Source organism: Loxodonta africana, chromosome 1 (assembly GCF_030014295.1).
Source record: "Loxodonta africana isolate mLoxAfr1 chromosome 1, mLoxAfr1.hap2, whole genome shotgun sequence".
Taxonomy (NCBI): Eukaryota; Metazoa; Chordata; class Mammalia; order Proboscidea; family Elephantidae; genus Loxodonta; species Loxodonta africana.
The window spans coordinates 32,984,815-33,005,295 of NC_087342.1; positions in this window are offsets into that span (position 1 = coordinate 32,984,815).

The window sequence follows — 20,481 nt, forward strand, 5'->3', positions numbered from 1 at the left end:
TTACGGTACCTCTAGCACTCAATAGGATCTTAAAGAAATGAGGTATAGGACCGATAAATCCTGATGGAAAGGAAAAAATAATCTTAAATGTCAACGGTGATATCCTCACTCTTGTCCAAAATGTGTGTGGTGTATAATAGAAACAGAAATGCTAATAAGCCACGTTTCTGAGTGATCAACTAGGAGTGACTCAGGTTCTTTAGCCTTCACTGAATATTCAGAGTTTTCTACTATTTTTATAATTGCAAATTAATTAATTAATGACTTCCTGGCTTTTGTTTTTTCTGCTATTGTTTGTTTGTTTGTCTACCTTTTTCTTGTTTCTTTTGAAATCTGGATCATTACCACGCAATCCAAGCTCAGGTAAGAAACCACAGTTGCATCGCCCCCAATGGAAGTTGCTGAATGCCTGGATTGGAGATGAGAGTTTTTCTGAAAACCAAGCTTCCCCTTCTTGTCAATTTTGCCCTGGACTAAATAAATCAATTCCCACTCATAGTGATCCTACAGGACAGAGTAGAACTGCCCCACAGTGTTTCTAAGGAGCAGCTGGTGGATGTGAACTGCCAACCTTTTGGTTAGCAGCCGAGCTCTTAAGACTGTGCCACCAGTGCTCCCAGCCCTGCCCAAACCCTTAGCCCTCAAACCCACCCAGGCTCCCATGTCACTAACGTCAGGTCCTCTTCCAGTGTGGGTGAAAGCTGGCTAGACTTCTTTTCCAGACCTACTGCCAAGTGTTGTACCAATAACTAAAAGGGTATTGTGTACGTAAAAACCAAATACCAATCTCCAGGTCTTAGATCCTATCCCCTTTCTTAGAAAATCCAACCTTAATCCAGTTTGCTTTTTTCCCCAAAAGCAGCTTTTCATTAATGGAACAGCCAGATTCCTCCACTTGTTCATTTGTTCACACAAAAACAGCTGCCTGGGAGACCACCTGTACCTGAACAGCAACTGACTAAAGGTGGTTTTTTTCCTGAAAATGGATTTTTCAGGATAATTCTCAGGATTCTGCACATGTCAGAGTCTCACTTTTCCACATAACAATGTGCGGCTTCCACACGGAAGCTGCCTTGCACTATATCCGTAAGTCCTACCAAACAGGGCAAAAACAAAAGGTGTGTTAGTTTCTGAAACTGTGAGGTTTCACATCCTCGTTCCCTGCCCGGTACACAGACACCAAAACTTTTCACCCATCATCTAACACGTGCCCATTAAGTAATCTGTGTTGGGCCCAGTCCTAAATAATTATTCAGACATAACTCGCAACGTCGCCAAAGAGAATATGATCAAGCAAGAAACTACTAAATCAACCTGCAAAAATGAAATATATTACATAGTTAATTTACAGACTAAGAGGTTTCTGCACAGCTACTGAAAGCCTTCCTTCTCAGAAAGACTACACTTTAAAATTGCTGAACAAGATTCAAGAGGCACCGTGTTCTTTTACTCAGTAATGTTTTATTCTGTCTCCTCAGACTACCATGCCAATGCTTAAAAGCGAAGTTGTAAATAAGAAGCTACTTTAAATATATATAACTTAGAATATTAAAGGCTTCCTATAGCAAAAAAATTTTAAAAAGTATGTTTTGAGTAGAAATATTCTTTTACCAGCTTCTTTACCTGGGTTGACCCAAACCTGCATTAAGTACTTGACCTATTGCTGTAGGCCATGTCCACCCCATGGTGAGCAAAATATCAGAGCTGAAATTAACTACAGCACTTGGAAAGAAATATTGCTTTCCTTATGTCGGAAGAAAGCCTGTTCCACAAAATGTATAAAATGTTGGTTTCACATTAAATAGACGATAGATAAGTGGTAACTTTGGTGAAGGGTAAGATGGTACACAATACTAGGGAAGCCAGCACAACTTGTACAAGGCAAGGTCATGGAATCCCCACAGAAACATCCAAACTCACTGAGGGACCAAATTACTGGACTGAGGGCTGTGGGGACCATGGTCTCTGGGAACACCTTCCTGAATTGTAATAATATAGTTTATAAAGAAAATATTCTACATTCTACTTCGGCGAGTAGTATCTGTAGTCTTAAAAGCCTGTGAGTGGCCATCTAAAATGCTCCACTAGTCTCACCCCTTTGGGAAAAAGGGAGAATGAAGAAAACTAAAGACACAAGGGAAAGATTAGTCCAAAGGTCTAATGGACCACAACTACCACGGCCTCCACCAGACTGAGTCCAGTACAACTAGATGGTACCCATCAACCACGACTGACTGCTGTGACAGGGATCCCAATAGAGGGTCCCAGACAGAGCTGGAGAAAAACGTAGAACAAAATTCTAACTCACGAAAAAAGACCAGACTTACTGGTCTGACAGAGGCTGGACAAACCCCTAAAGTATTGCCCCTGGACACCCTTTAACTCAGTAATGAAGTCACTCCTGAGCTTCACCCTTCAGCCAAAGATTAGACAGGCCCATAAAACAAAATGAGACAAAGTGGGTACACCAGCCCAGGGGCAAGGACAAGAAGGCAGGAGGGGACAGGAAAGCTGGTAATAGGGAACCCAAGGTTGAGAAGGGAGAGTGTTGACATGTCATGGGATTGGTAACTAATGTCATAAAATAATATATGTACTAACTATTTAATGAGAAGCTAGTTTGTTCTGTAAACTTTCATCTAAAGTATAATTAAAAAAAAAGAAAAAAGTTTGTTCCATAATACTAAGTTCTTCTATGCTTCTAAGGAGCAGTTTGAGAAAACCCCTGTATAATTAGATATTTCGGAACTCACAGTCAGTAGACACTATCCTAGTTGGGGCACAGGGGGCAGGTGGAGGAAGAAAACCAAGAGAGACTCGTTATGTTGTGGATACATGCACAAGGCACTTAGAAACCTTTCACTCTCTGTCTTTTGTGGGCTTTTTTTTCCATATGATTATCAGCTCCACATATGATGTGACGCATTTGAGAACATTAAGCTACTTTTACTTTCCTTTGTTTGGTCGGCAGGGGCTACTGGGTTACTGTTTTGATTAAACTAGTTGTTTCTTTCAAACAACTTGTGCGGCTAATATGATTTTTCACTGACTTGACCAATTTTTGTTTTGACCCATTGAAACAGAAAATCTAAGCACATTTAGCCTCAGAGTAGGTACCCCTGACTATGCTGCTATGGCCTGAAGACTATCTCTGGCTCATGGGAAGAGTAGGGAAAAATCAATCCGTCCAAAGAACTTCCAGACTTCTGAAGAATGCTGGGATTAGCCCCGATGTTCCCTTGCTCATATTTCTCCCAGTACTGGTGGGATGACTCAGTGGTAATAAGATGATTCACTATTGTCTCACAAGCAATTATAAAAATACCCGTGTATGTGTGTGATTAAAAAAAAGCCCAGAAGTCAGATTGACTTGAAATAAATATGGCCTGGACTTTATATTCTGTTAATATAAGGTGAGGTCAGTTTTTAACCTCCTCTCATTGCTAAAAGTTACTATGAATTCCATCTAATACGGCCTTTTTGTTCAGGAAAAGATGGAACAGTATGAACACTTGCTGGAGCAGAATCAGACGTGAAATGAGCAGGCGAGAGTAAAGCAAAGGGTATGCTCTGTTGAGCACCTACTATGTGTTCCTGTGCCTACTGGGTGCTACGTTTTACACCTGAGGGGACTAGGGCTGAGAGATGCTCCATCCTGCCTGATGTCACACAGTTTAGCTACAGAGGCCAGAATCAAGGAGAGGTCAATCTGGCTCCAAGTGTTTCCAGTGCACTGTGGTGGGTGTTTTTGTTGTTGTTGTTGTTGTTAGGTGCTGTCGAGTTGGTCCCTGTGTACAGCAGAATGAAACACTGCGTGGTCTTGCACGATCCTCACCATCATCGTTAAGCTTGAGCCCATGGTTGCAGCCACTGTGTCAATCCATCTTGTTGAGGGTCTTCCTCTTTTTCGATGACCCTCTACTTTGCCAAGCATGATGTCCTTCTCCAGGGACTGATCCCATCTCATAACGTGCCCAAAGTTTGTAAGACATAGTCGCCATCCTTGCTTTTAAGGAGCATTCTGGTTATGCAACTTCCAAAACAAATTTGTTTGTTCTTTTGGCAATCTGTGGTATAGTCAATATTCTTTGCCAACACCACAATTCAAAAGCGGCAATTATTCTTTTTCAGTCCTCTTTATTCATTGTCCAGCTTTCACATGCATATGAGGCAATTGAAAACACCATGGTTTGGGTCAGGCACACCTTAGTCTTTAAGGTGACATCTTTGCTTTTCAACACTTTAAAGAGGTCTTTTGCAGCAGACTTGCCACATGCAATGCATCTTTTGATTCCTTGATTGCTGCTTCCATGGGTGTTGATTGTGGATCCAAGTAAAATGAAGTCCTTGACAACCTCAATCTTTTCTCCGTTTATCATGATGGTGGGTAGCTTTACAGAAATGCGTCTTCACAACTCTAAATGAAGACTTCTTCCCCACCTAAGCTCCTCTACTCTTTAGGAGGCAATTACAAAACAGCACTGTGCCTTGGGGTGCTGGGCTCTGGTGGCAAATAATCTGCCATTGATCGATTTGTGACCCTGGGCAAGTCTTACAATCTCTCCAAGCCTCAGTCCCATATTTCTGAAAACACTGATTTTGATACTACTCATGTCACAGAATGGTTGTAAAGGATAGATCTGATAATCTTCATAAAGGTCCTAATAACCCATTAAACCCATTGCCATTGAGTTCATTCTCACTCATAGCGACCCCATAGGACAGGGTAGAACTGCCCCATAGAGTTTCTAAGGAGCTTCTGGTGGATTCAAACTGCTGCCCATTTGGTTAGCAGCCATAGCACTTAACCATTACACCACCAGGGTTTCCAAGATCCTGTGAATAGATATTAAGTATTCAAAAACCCAGAAGGCTATTATTATTAACTATTATCATTATTATTCAATGGCTCCAGAAATAGTGGCCTTGTGGCTTTTTAACCACATAACTAGAAATAGAGCTACCTTAAAATCCAGCAATCCCATTCCTAGGAGTATACCCTAGAGACCTAAAATTGCTGACACAAACAGACACATGCACACCTACATTCATTGCAGCTTTATTCACAAAACCAAAATGATGTAAACAACCAAAGTGCTCATCAATGGACGAGTAGATAAGCAAATTGTGGTACATACACACAATGGAATGCTACACAATCATAAAGAACAATGATGAGTCTGTGAAACATACTAGAACATGGATGGACCTGGAGGGCATAATGCCTCAGGAAATAAGTCAAGCTCTTTTATAAGAAGCCAAGAACAGATAAGTATAGAGAAACCAATGTTTTTTGGTGGCTACCAGGGAAAAGGTCGGGGGAGGGGTAAGCTTTAGAGCTTAAAGACTCGTTAATTTTGGTGATGGGAAATGTGGCTCCAAGTGTGGAAGTAGTGAGTGCAGCACAACCACAATAAAGACAAGTGTTTGAGCACAAATAGAAGGGTATAGACACAATTAAAGAGAATGCTGACAAATTGTGACAAACGTAACTAATGTCAGAGAAAAATCATTGGAGGATGTACGGTTTTGCAACAACAGTAATGACAACTAAAAAACGTGTATATGTATCCCATATATACGTACAGGAAGACATATATGAATATGCAAAAGTGCAGATATAGGTGTAGCTGTAGGCACAAGTATATACATGTTTAAGTGTGCTGCATAGAGTTTCAAATAGAAAATAAAGCACATAGGGAGCACAGTTGTGGATACTTTCAAGACACAACCAAACATCTCATGGGATTGGTTTACTGGGTCTGAGGGCTTAGGACATATTGTCATGGGGCAACTCAGTCAACTGGCATAATATAGCCCATAAAGACAATGTTCTACATCCTAGTTCAGGAAGTAGGGTCTGAGGTCTTAAAAGCTTGCAAGTGGCCATCTAAGATAAATCTTCCAGCCTCTACTCATCTGGAGCTAAAAAGAAAGAAGGAAACCAAAGACCCAAAGAAGAAACTAGTCTACAAAACTAATAGTCTACACAAACAACGACCTCACCTACCTCGAGACTAGAAGAACTAGATGGTGCCTGGCTACTAACCTTTCTGACAAGGGTCTCGACAAATGGTCCTGGATAGAATGGGAGAATAAAACTCAATTTCCTAAAAAAAAAAAAGAAATGGCCAGACTTACTGGACCAGTAGAAACTGGATGAACCCCCGAGATTACCACCCTGGGTTACCTTTTAAACTTGGAACTGAAACCACTCCCACAGTTTACCTTTCAGCCAAAAGACAAGATTGGCCCATAAAATAAATAACGTACCAGTGAATACTGTGCTCCTCTAGTCATCTAAATGAAACCAAACAGTAGGCATTTACCCTAGACGAAAGATGAGAAGGCAAGGAGGGACAGGGAAGCTAGATTGAGGGAAACAGAACAACCAGGGTGGAAATAATAAAAATGCTGATATATTGTGAAAAATGTAACCAATGTCACTGAACAATATGAACAATATGTTTAAAAAAAAAAATTGTTAAATGAGAATCTAATTTGCTATGTAAACTTTAACTAAAAACACAACAATATGTACTTTTTAAAAGGCTACTCTTTTGTTCTGTAATTTTCTTTTATATTTTTATGAGTCTCTTCTTTCTCTGAAGTTTTATGTGGAACATTTTGTTATAGAAAATTTTAAACTTATAAAAAGTAGAAAGAATATGAGCTCTCAGACATCTATTGCCCAGCTTTAATAATCACCAACCTGTAGCTAATCTTCTAAAAGTTTACCTCTTTTTACTTTATTTATTTTGTTGTTATTGTTGAGAGTATACACAGCAAAACAAACACTAATTCAACAGTTTCTACTTGTGCCATTTAGTGACGTTGATTACATTCTTGGAGTTGTGCAACCACTCTCACCCTCCTTTTTGAGTTGATCCTCTGCCATTAACATAAATTCACTGCTCCCTAAGGTTCTTATCTAATCTTTCAAGTTGCTATTGTCAATTTGATCCCATATAGGTAGTTCTTAAAAGAGCCTAATGCCTAAAGGCAGACATTTTTTACTAGTTAAGCTAAACTATTGTTTGGTTTTAAGAAAACTTCAGTAGGTATTTTCGGTTTAAGGTTTAAAGACTATCTCAGGGCAATAGTTTCAGAGGTTCATCCAAACTTCATGGCTCCAGGAAGTCTGGAGTCCATGACAATTTGAAATTCTGCTCTGCATTTTCCCTCTTTTGACCAGGATTAAAGGGTTAACTTTTGACAGGAAAAAAATGAAGGCCCTTTTTTTTCTCTTCAGTTTACTTGTTATATGCGGTCACTTGAGTTTCTGTTATTAAAATCTAAAATATCTCAGGAATCATTTTCAGACATAAATATTGCTCACAATTTAGGTGATTTTAATAAAGAAGTAACTCAATCTTTTTGGAATCATGATTTACAGTGTTACAAGTTACAACAATTTTACAAAAGATATAAACCAAACCCACTGCCATCAAATCGATTCTGACTCATAGTAACCCTATAGGACAGATTAGGACTGTCCCAGAGAGTTTCCAAGGAGCACCTGGTGGATTTGAACTGCCGACCTTCTGGTTAGCAGCCATTGCGCTTAACCACTACACCACCAGGGTTTCCACAAAAGATAAATGACCCATCAAATTGTCAAACTCAGAATGAAATCAAGGCCAGAATATGAACTTGAGTAGGGCCTGAGATATGTGAAAAATTTACAAATCCTCTAGGAAACTGTCCTGAATCTGGCCCAAGGGTTAGATTCTAAATGAAATACGAAGAAAATAAGTTAAACCAAGCTTTGTCCCCTAATTACAAGAATTCCCCTTAGCTCTGTCATTGAAAATCAGGCCCTTGTCTTCAAATGGGGGCCTCCAAAGACTAGGTTGTTGGTACAGAACCACTGAATTTATTGCAAACCACATCTCATGGACTCTGAAAATGATTTCTTAGTAATGGCAAACTAATTATGTGATTACAAGATCCTCTTTTTGTGCTATTAGTCATAGGAAACTGGAAACTATGCCTGTTTTCAAGGCAAATTGCTCATTTTGAATTATGCCTCAAAATGTAGATTCTCATCTGCGGGTCCAAACTGAAAGATTCAGGCCAAATTTTCCATTAAAACTTCTAAACAGTCATGCTTCTTAGTGCCAGCAAATGGCCTGCAATGATGGGGGGAACTCTTCAAAACAGGAGACAGGAATGAAAAGGTTGGAGTCTTCTGCATATTTTCTTCCATCCAAATGCTCTAGGGGAATTAAAATCACAACTCCTTTTCTGCCCATAACTCAGAAAATACAGCATAGCTATTTTCCCCCTGACAAAGCCATGATACACCAGCTTTTGGCTTCATTTCTCTGATAATGATAACCGTATACACATGAAATCCAGTGACACGTGTCTGCCCTCCCAAAGCCACCGTTGCCTTGAGAACTGAGAAGACTACAGCAGTTAGGAACAGCCCTGGGGACAATTTACGTACCGCAGAAGGGAGAAAGCCCACCCACACCTGGTGTAAAGAACAGAAATGGTACCCCCCCCCCGCAATAATGGGAGTAGAGCACGGCTGTAAATAAAGCAAGAGAGAAACAACAGGCTCCAAAACTTGCTAGACCAAGAACTCCTCAGGGCACGAACCGTGTCCCGCTCGTTTTTGTAAACGCAGCACTTGGCACGCAGTAGGAATGCAATGAATGTTCAGTAAATTCAATTTACTTGAAATGAGAAGAAACAGATTGACCCAATGTAGTTTGCAGTGTCTCGAAGCATAATTAATTCTTGAGCTCTCAAAATCATCTGAGAGTTGCTCGCAGGCTCAGTAATAAATTTCATCTAATGACAACTCCGAAGGCCAGATATAAATTTCATTAAAAGAGCCAGCAGCTAGGATATGAGCAAAACATTAAAGAAGATCTTTATATCACCAGGGTCAGGGGACAGAACAGGACACAGGTTAATTTGCTCGATCAAGTTTCTGCTGTGTGGAGGTTGTTTCCAGGAGCAGGACCTAACCTGTATTAGATCCGAATGAGTGTGATAACCACTAGTGCTGTAAAAGAGTGTGTGCAACCAGAACTCGACATTGAGCTGCTACTTGCTGGGACACGCAGCTGTGGCCAGAATAGTCTCCACAGGCAAACCCTGGGCTGCGTACCACATAACAGGTCCCCAAGGAATGGCAGCCAAGTGGAAATAAATTGCCTGGACTGGGGTTTTGTCCCCTTTAACACAACTTGATGAGGCAGTCTCATTTCTCTGGTGACTTTTACTGCTTTAAGCACCAAATAATACTCAAGTTTCATCTTGTTTCAGCACTAAATTTTTATTCAGGTGTGGCCTCAGCAAAGCTGATAACACTTACGTACTTTCCCTGACCTTGTCCCAACTTTCCTGTAAACAGGTATGGCATGAACAAAAAAAGAAAAAAAAAATGCAGAGTGGTAACCTAATAACTCCAGCAGTGGGGCGGCTGCTAAGTTGCTCCATTGTGTCCCGAGGAATGCTTTCTGCGACCACTTTAATGCAGTCAAAAGACAGGGTGTGAGGCTGGAGGTCTGAGAGACAAGGCTGTAAATTGCATTTTCCTTTTGTAAGGCAAAGATGAGCTCTATAGCAATAAACATCTGGCTCTTCCATTGTTCCTTGTCTAAGCATCAGGAAGTTTTGGTAGTAGGGACAATGGGAAACAAACACCAGAGACAAAAATCATTACTTGAATCAGTACAAGTTACGTTGCTGTGTTGACTTAAGATGTGCTATTAGCTACTGTATGGAGTCAGGGCTTAATTTCTTTTTGTTGTGTTTGCTTTCTTCCCAAGAGAACAAATAAAATAAGTACAAGACCTGAAACTAGAGAGTACATAAACCAGATAGAATTTAATGAGTTAAACTTTTACACTTAAAAAAAAAAAAGGCTGGAGTTTGGGGGGCAAGAAATTGCTGACTGAAGGCTTAAAACTGCAATGCTTTCGTCTTTGGGATGACAGCTAATTAAACTTAAGTGTGTATAACATCTTAGATTAGGTGCTCTGCATGAAAAGACATAACCTGACATTGCTTAAATATAATTTTCAATATTTCCAAATGTATTTTGGTGAAGATATGTTTTTATAAAAAGAAAAATCGATGTATGTGATAGTAAATATTTGAAAAGTGGCATAGGCTGCTCTTTGAGGACATTTGTGTGGCACAAATAAAAATTCATTTGATTCAGGTGGAGATGGATTCGGGTTTTACAGCTCTGCCACCCGACCAGCTCTGTGAATTTGGAAAATTCTTCTCTCAGCTGCAATTTCCTGCCGTGTATCATGGTGAGGGATAACACCTACTACTTCATGGAGTCGTGGGAGGGATTCAAACAGCAACAAGTGCCCAACGCATACTAGTCATTCAGCACATGACAGCTATTGCTATTGCATTAACTAAAGAAGCCCCTTCATTCCACCGCCATTGCAGAGAAAAACCAACACCATTCTGCAAGAATGCCTTTTTAAAAGTAGAGCTAGTCCTATGTAAACACAAGTTTTTTAAATGTACTTATATAAAAGGGTATTAAGAAAAACTGTACAGTTGGGTGTGAAGAAACCAGGAGCTGAGAGACGGGTGGTTGTGCCAGCCCTGAAAAGTGGGAAGATCTTAGGCAAGACTTTGCACCTCAGTCTCCATCACTCAAACCGAGATAATAATGTTAACCCCACTTACCTCAGGAAGTTGTCCTGAGGACCAAATAAGAAATACTCATGAAACAGCTTTCGAAAGTTAAACGCTCTATACTCACAGATGATGCCATTATAATTCCATAGTTGAAATTATACTTTTTAATATCCACTCAAGGTTTAATCATGCTTCTGAAACATAACCGATGTAATCCACTGCCAAAAACAATACAAAACAAAAAACTTGATTGGTATGAAAAGACAAGTTGCTGAAAACCAGCATCAGAAAAGAATCCTACTGCTACATATGCTTTGATATAAGATTCCCGACAATGCAGTATTTACTGAACCCTCACAATGTTATGTTAAAGTTCTCTAGGTGTTCCACGAAATTTGCAAAAAAAAATCACCAGATCTATAAAATCATACAAGCCAACAAACATCACATACAACAACAACGGCCCACTGGCTTTTCTAGAATCCTCAGTAATACAGCCCTTCATACAGTCAGTGTATTTTATTTTATTTACTTAATTCTTATGAACGGATTTGTTAGAAATTAAGGTCCTGGCAGACAGGGATCCAAGGATATGCCTTCAAGTATGGCAGGAATAATTGATCTAAAACAATCATTTTAAATGACACACATTTATTGCTCGTGTCAAGTTCATTGTTATTAACCTTTGGAAAGCAATACGACAAAATCTATTAAGAGCCATAAAAAAAGGCCATATATTTTCAGCCAGTCATCACACGCCCAGGAACTTATCCTAAGGAAATAATTCAGCACATGACACAAGGCCATACACACAAAGGTGTCTGTGGACGTTTCATATATAAAAGTGAAATCACTTAAACCTTCAAGCATGGTTATAACAAATGAACCATAAGCACAATGATAATGTAGCAGCTCAGAACCATATTTAATAAAAAAAAAAAATAGTGAACTACAAAAGCAAAATATAAAATTGGATTCTACCATGACTTCAAATCTGCAAAAATTTGGTATGTGAATAATGACCAGAAATAATACATAAACTTAAATACAAGGTGTTAAGACAGTGAGACAGTATCGTCTTCAATTTTTTTCCTTAATTTCGCTACTTTTCACAGTTAAAAGAGACATTGATGGAAACATTTTCCATTTAACTAGAGCACAGTGGCTTTCAAAACACTGGAATTATTTGATTTTCACAACAAGCTTGGGGCGGTGAGGAGGAACCCTGTAAGCAAATCAATTGCAGTTTGACAAATAAAGAAATTGAGGCTCAGAGAGATTCTAGTCTTACGTAGAGTCCCTCTCTAGGAGTGGCCAAGCCACCACTTGAACCCAAGGCTACCTCCTGACCTTTCTGTATTGTCCTTTCCTTAAACTGCCTGCCTCAGGCCACGCCACAGGGAGACAGATTCCCCCAGCCCTGGGTTTGTCAGGACACTTGGGTGACACACTTTAACTATCCCAGCATTTGAGGTTACAAAGGCTCCTCCCTGCTAACATTTGGCCTCACCAACAGGTGGTGATTCTGTGGACCAAGAGCAGAATCTGTGGGAAATCACAGCATCCTTTGACTCGCTGTTGGATGGCATCTTGTGTCATACAAATATCGGCAAAAACGTGATTTAAACCCTTTGAAAAACAACCAGCTTAGTTATCTACTCACAAGCCTTTCTATATAGGCTGAAAACAGTAATGAGTCAATCCAAAAAGGTAAAATTGGGCACATAAATTGCAGAGTGAGCGCCATCCTCCAGATCTCAAGGATTCCGGCAAAATCTGATCAGATCTGGTACATGTTGAGTAAATCCAGCTGCAAGTGGCAGGTGCTGCTGGGAAAAGGCTGCATTTTCTTGCATAGCCAAAAAGAGAAAATAAATTAAAAGATAACTCCACTCAGGCTTTGTTTCTGTGTGTTCAGGGCCTCCATCTCTGCTGACGATCTGACAGTGATCACTGATGTGACTCTGGCTTTGCAGAGAAAAGTCTGAAGGGTAAAAAAGAGAAAACTGAAGGAAGGATGAAAATAGGAGGAAAAATATCTCAACCAAAGGAAAAAATGTCTAATAATTAATTTTAAAGGAAAATAGATGAATTATTGGCACTTTGAATTATGAAACATTATATGTTAAATACCTGGCATATAGTAGCAGTTTAAGAAAAAGAAGACAGGATAAGTGTTTCATAACAGAAGTATTCTTGCTAATAAATGAAGAAGGAATGATAGAGTTGGAATGTCACCACTTTTCAGCCATTAATGAGTTAGTGAATCTAGGTAAAGATTGCTAATTCACAAAAAAGGGGACAGTCAGTCAATATGTGCCCCCAATGGAAGCACCAAACACCAACTATGAAATAGCCTTGCCCTAAAAAAAAAGAGAGAATAGTCTTAAAAAAAAAAAAAAAAAACTAATCTGTATCTGATCAAACCTCTAGATCCAAATACCAATTTACAAGAAATATAGACAAAAGACAGAAGATATAATCCACAAAATTGGGACTATAGAAAACTCTACAGGCTATATGATCCAATTTCTTCAACAAATAAACCACAGTTTATGGAGAGACAGAGAGAGACAATGATGAGAGTGGGGACCTACAGACTAGAGAGTTAAAAGATTTATCAGTGAATCACAATGCCTGAACCTCACTTGCGCACTGATTCAAATAATCTATAAAAGCAATAGAATGTTTGCGAGACAATTGGAAATTTAAACACTGACTAGATATTTGATATTAAATCATTATTGTTATTTTTTAGATATGAATTTTTTTAAGAGCCTTTATCTTTTAGTGATATCTGCTGAAATATTTATGGATGAAATGATATGATGTCTGGTTTGCTTCAAAGTAATATGGGAGAGGGGGGGAATTCAGAAGAAATAGGAGAGTTTTGGGTTGAAGCTGAGCGCTGATAGGTATGTGAGGGTTCATCACACTCTTCTGCCTGCTTATATTTATTTAAAATCTTTAATGAAGAGTTCTTTTTAAAAAAGGTATCAAGAAATATTAGTTTCCTTCTTTCCATTCTTCTGTGAGTAAAGTAAGAGTTAACATGATACCCAGGGTGGAAAGAGGAAAGCTATATAGATGCATAACTTTTTTGAAAAAGCAAAAGTTATCCTTGGTAGGCTACAGAGCAGAGAATATTGAATGAAATACCTGTTGCCTTTTCTTCAATTTAAATGTTGCTTCTCTTTGTTTAACAGATATAAAGAAAGAGAAAGAAAGAATGGAATAGAGAAGAGGAAGGAGGAAGGAAGGGAGGGAGGGAAAATCAAGCATCAGCATAAAGAAGGAATACAGCTTACCACTGGGATTTGAACAGGCCTTTTGAAAACAGTTGAGACCGTGGGATTTGTGTTTATATTGAAAACATAGTATGGGCAATTGAATAAGCTTCAGGTTTTTATATCTGTTTTTTAATTAATGGAGTTTATTTCTTGGAGCAGTTGTAGGTTTATAGAAAAACTGAGCAGAAAGTACAGAGAGTCCCCAAACCCTCTCTCCCTTGTACACGGTTTCTCCTATTTTTAATACCCAGCATTAGTGTAGTATGTTTGTTACAATTGAGGAACAAATATGGATACATGATCATTGAGTACAGTCCCTAGTTCACATTAGAGCTTGCTCTTTGTGTTGTACGGTCCTGAGAGTTTTGAGGAACGCATGTCATGTACCCACCATTACAGTATCTTACGGAATAGTCTCACAGCCCTGAAATGATGGCAGTCTTTCAGGCAGACAGATCTGACTACTTGAATGCTGCAAATTTCTAGACCTAATGCCTTAGGCTCTCTGAGCCTCAGTTTCTTCATCCGTTAAAAAAGGATAATTGTGCCTACCTTTCAGAATTTGTGTAGAGATTAGAGACAAGGCATGTTAAATGCCTGGCCCACAGTAGGGCATTAATAAATAATAACCTTCCTCTTAGTCTAGTAAAGGCAAGGGTCTTGCTGACCAAAGTAAATGATGACAAGACCAAAGATGTCAAGATCCCAGTCACTGGGTCTATGGACACCACAGAGCCCTGCCTTCATGGTTCTATGGCTTATCTATAGCCCTGCCATTCATCCACTAAATCAGCAGCCTAACCATCCATTCACTCACTGCAAACCAACAGGGTGAAAAGTTGGCAAAAATCATAAGCAAACCTGGAATGTCTCTCTCTACACACCAAAATGGACCAGCGTGTTGGCTCAGAGTGCGCAGCCTCCATAACTTCAAATATTTGGGCTAGAATTTCTCAATCAGCAGAGCATTTATATCAATAAATATTGGCCTACTACCTTTCTGTGGTGAAGTCAGCTTCACCTTATTACAGAGCCTCAGGCCCGTACCTCTACACCCATGGGCACCAGTGTATTCATTTACCCTAATATGGGTTGGCATCAGAAATGACCAGGGTTGCCAGGTTCCAGTGTATTCCGTTCCAAAGGTTATGACTTTCCAACAGGGTTTCTAAGGGAATTTCTTGGGGCTTTCTATTATTTGGTCATTCCACAAGCATGCCACAAAAATTTTTCTTTTTTTTTTTTACATTGATGCCAAGTGCAAAAAGGGAAGCTATCAGAACACCACACAACCTGCTGCTTTGGTGAAATCGCGTTGTCATTTTTATTATTACGAAAGTAACGCACATTCTCTGAATTTGAAATTCAGGTAAACAGATGCAGCTATCCTTTTCTCTTTTCTACCTTTTTTTTTAAATCCCCAAAATGGGATGATATAGTACCACAGATCTGTAATCTATTTTTCCTCACATAACAATATATCACGAAACTTTTCTATTAACTTCTATGGCATCACTTTAATGACCATGTAGTATCCCATCACACAGACATACTGCCATTTCCTCAATAGTCCCCTATATATATTTTTCACTAACATAAACTGATTTCTTAAAATGAACATTAATGAGCATTTTGGAGAATTCTGTTTTAGCAATTCCAGACCTGAACCTGTTATCCAAATAGACTAAAGGCAACCAAGAAAGCTTACAACTAAAGTTCAAAAACCTCTTTGAACTCTGGGGATTCCGTTCATGTGTCTCAGGAGCCCCGCACCTGGCTGCCACCTCCCAGCTCTGCCAGGGTTCCCAAGGTAGGTGATGCCACAGAACGGAGCAGGCAGTTTTGTTTTTCCAGAATCCTGTGAGGCATTCATCTTGGGGTTCAAGCAATGTCATGTTTGCAAAGCCTGAGTCAGAACCTCCACCACCCACTGAATGAAAAGCACTTTTGCTCCAGCTTTGTTTCAAGTTTTGCCACAAAAAAAATAAAAGAGGTGTGGGGAGGGGAAAGAAACCACCAAACTTGGGGCTTCTTTTCATGTCCAATTGGGTGGCTGATGCCACATCTCCTTCTGCTTCTGAGTTTCTCAGCACCGACTCCCATCTGCCACTGGGGCTGCCCTGGCTCTCACGCAATCCCAGACATTCAGCCTTAGATCCTAGGTGGTTTTGTCCAAAATGAAATGCCTCCGGAACAAAGGCAGCCAACCAGGAAGCAACTGTGAAAGCAAATCAGACCTTGTGGAGGAAAAAAAGTAGTTCCCATAATGCTGGCTTCTTCCAGTGTTGATTTTTTCTGTACAAACAAAGCAAAGCACACAAGCAGGCAGCAGGGATTCATTTTAAGGAAGAAAAATGTGTGTGTGTGTAAATATGTTTTATATATATTATGTGTGTGGGAGTTTCTGGGTAGTGCAAATGGTTAAGTGCTGGGTTTGAATCCACCCAGAGGTGCCTTGGAAGAAAGTCCTGGTAATCTACTTCTGAAAAGTCACCCCACTCCATTAAAAAGGAGCACAGTTCTACCCTTACACACAAGGGGTCACCATGAGTCAGAATAGGGTCAACGGCAGTGGGTTTGGTTTAGTTTTATACATACATATATATATATATATATATATATCTGTACATACACACCTGCACCAGTTACCATTTGGTCAGCTCCAACTTAGGCAACCCTATGGGCGTCAGAGTAAAACTGTACTCCACAGGGTTTTCAATGGCTGATTTTTTTTTTTAAGTAGATTGTCAGGCCTTTCTTCTGACGTTCCTCAGGTTGACTCAAACCCCCAGTAGTAGCCAAACACTTAACCAGTTGCATCACCCAGGGAATATTTATAGATATGTAGATATACTTTTAAAATATATATATATTTTTGGAAATAGGAGGCCTGAAAGAATATCTAATGTTTTATAAAGGAGAAAAAGAGCAAGAGGGACATAAGGACAGAGAAATAGAAAGGGCAGGGAACACAAGGACGGAGGAGAAAAGACTTTGAGAATTCTCTGTTAAGGCTAGATTATCTCACTTCTTTTGAGTGTTTGCAATAAATACTTTCTTTTTCCCTCTTTAAGCAAATTACTTACCAGAAAAATATCCTGCCTCCAGCCCCTTGCTCTGCCTGACAGTACCTGTCAAAAAGATAAGATCTTTCAATAAATTAAAGAAGGGGCAAGACCAGTCCCTCCTAGTCATCTCACTGTGATTTACATCAGTATAATTGCACCTTCTATTGCTCTAGGAAATTGACCGTACCTACAGGGAAATGGTGCTAGGACATAGGAAGCTCCCTTTTTAATTACTGCAGAACACACACATTATTTCTGGACTATTCTCGTACATGTGCTTGGAGTGAGGAGGCGGCGGTGTGTAAATATGGAGATATCTTTTTCTTCATGAATAAAAACCTCAACATAGAATCAGGTTAGTACTACGGAGAAAAGAAAACCGAAGGGTTAATATTAACTCTGGTAATTCTTTAATTGTGAATATGCATGTGTGCACTTGTGTGTTCTGGGAGGGGGTCATGTTTCAGATCCCATAAACCTTTCTATATGTTTTATTTCCTTACCCCAGATTACTTACCAGATTGTACATTTCCAGTTGTTCTTGAAATTGCATTTAATTCAAGCTTTTAATGTTCACCGTAGTATCATCATCCACTTGGAGTTTTGATTCTTTGCATCACGTTTACTTTTCTATTTCATGTACCCTAGAATTTTATGTATCTGTGTGTATCACACACACACATACACGTACATACACAAATATATGGATATGTACGTACACAGATACATGTATATACACAGATATAAAATATTTTTGTTTAGTCCAGAGCCTGTCTGTGTTCGTCTCTCATCGAAGGAGTGAACCCACGTCAACTATTAACTGATTCTCCCCGATTTAAACGCTCATCTCATGTAATGGATTAATTTTAAAGCATGAGCTTATGCTGCTTACTGTCTGGGATGCAAATTGAGGACTTAAAAAAACAAACCTGTGAATGCAATCAATACCAATTCAGCTGCCCCTCCTCCTTCACAAACGTCTGCTGCTATTTAGGAATGACCGTTAGAATCTTATTTCATAGCCAATTCAACTCAACTAGTGTAAGAACTGGCCTGATATAATTTGTAGTTACCTAAATCAATTTAAATTACCAATTTGAACGCTGGCATATTTTCTTGCCCAGATTATTCCAAGGGCTTCGTTTGGTTGGTGGACTTGTCAAAAATTCCAGTAAATCCGAGCCTTAGAGTTGGGAACTTTCTCTGAGTAAATTCTAAAACTATCCCAGCTACAAATATATCATTATAACACACTCCCTTCTTACCTCCAGTCTCATGCTATGAAACATCATTTCATCTGTATCCTGGCTAGACCGGGAATCACAACTGTCTCAGGGTAACACAAAAGCACACAGCAATCTAGAACATAGGGACTAAATGTGATTTGACTTTACCTATGTCTAGAGCTGGAGTCATCTTGCTCAATCTCATTTTTACCCGTAAGGAAATTGAAGCCCATAGAGGTCATATGATTTGCCTAATTTCAAAGAGTTAGATAATGGTAAACTAGACCCATAACCCAAGCCTCCGACGTCTCTAACCAATCTCCACTCTATCACAGCTGATAGAATAGTTTACATATCAAGCTTCTGATGGAAGATTAACTAGGATACAGCACTGTACTTTTAGCAACAGTTTCATCATAGGGATTTCAGTGTCTCTTTACAGGAGATAGATGATGATAGATTGTATTATCCAAAGATGGCTCAACACTCTCTGTCATCCCACCCGCACTTCTGCAATGTGTTAATATACCTCCCCTTAAGAGGTAAACTGTGGAACTAATGTTATATGCCTTCCAACACTAATCTTAAAAGGTTGTAGAGCTTCTCTCAGGTTCTTTCGGGATATCTGCTCCCCTATCCTCACCCCGGAAGCTACTAATCTGTTACAGGGAAGCCCGAGCAGCCAGAGAGACCACATGGAGATGTTCTGTTCAATACACCCAGCTGAGTCCCAGCTAACAGCCATCACCAAGCCCCCAGACATGTCAGTAAACGAGCCTTCAATAATTGACTGCCCCCATCGTTCGAGTCTTCCCGCCTGCCATCCTCACAGTACCCTTTATGAATTCCTGACCCACAGAATCCATGAGTATAATAAAATGATTTATTCATGCCATTAAATTTGGAATGTTTTTCACAGAGCAATAAATAGCTTGAATATACATAGCATAAAGATTTTTTTTTTAAGTTTATCTATTAACTGAACAGCTGTAATGTACCAGGTCCTGTGCTTTCATCTGTATTATATAATTTAATCTTCACAACAGCTCCTAGAGATGAGTATCATTATTCCCATCTGGCTCAAGAAAAAGTCGAACTCAGAGAATACATATGCCAGGGGACCCCGGACAACTGTATAGCAGCCTGAAGGCCTAGATACTTGCCATGGGACAGTATTTCCTTCACCTGTAAACTCGTGGGCCAAGCCAACTAAAGTCATAAATTTAAACAATGATGCATGTCCTTATCAAAATAATCTCCACGCAGGAATCATCAAATTAAGCTAAAATTATGCGGCGGAAGTTTGAGGAACAGAGCATTTACATAGTCTCAGAGTATCTTCTCACCAGAGGAAACACAGAGACTGCATAGTCGAGACACCTGGCAAACGCTATCTTAACCAAGTGATCCGGGTTAACATCACCCGTTGGTGCTTCTGGATACTATGTCCTGAGAGTAAAATCACTTTTGTGGTATTCTTACTAAAGTTCATAACATGAATCTAACATCAGAAAAACCCAACTGAGGGGCATTCTACACAGTAACTGGCCTGTAGTCTCCCACAATGTCAATGCCATGAAACACAAAGAAAGACTGAGGAGGAGTTCCAGACTAAAGAAGACTAGGGACATTATTGGGACTATTGTCAAAATCTGAAGAAGGTCTGTGGATTAGAGGATAATATTACTAACACCATTGTATTAATGTTAATTTCCTGATTTTGATACTCTCACTGCGATTAAGTAAGAGAATGTCCTTATTTTTAGGAGATGCGCGTTTAAGTGTTCAGGAGTAAAGGGACGTCACAGCTGCAACTCACTCTTAAACAGGGCAAAATTGAGAGTTACGTGCACAGTGATTATATACGAATACAACCTAAGTACATCGAGAGAGCATTTTTAAAAACGTAGCAAAATGTTAACATTTGCAGAATCTGGATGAAGAGTATACAAGAATTCTTGGTACTATTCTTGCAACTTTTCAGAAGTCTGGAATGATGTTAAAATAAAACCTTTAAAGGAAAAAAAAAAAGCCCAATGGCATCATTTAATAGGTGGTCTCTTCAAAGTGAAATACTTCCATTTCCGAAAACTGCATTTCAGTAAACTGCCACCAGAAAAGTCCGGAATGACAAGGCTGGTCTCTTCCCACAAGGTAATGCACTTAAGTTACAACAAGAATGGGAAAAGAAAACACCAGACATTGCATGGTCTTTTTTTGTTTTCCCTTATGCACATTATGGGAGTTTTTGCAATGCTCCCTGCTTTATAGAAC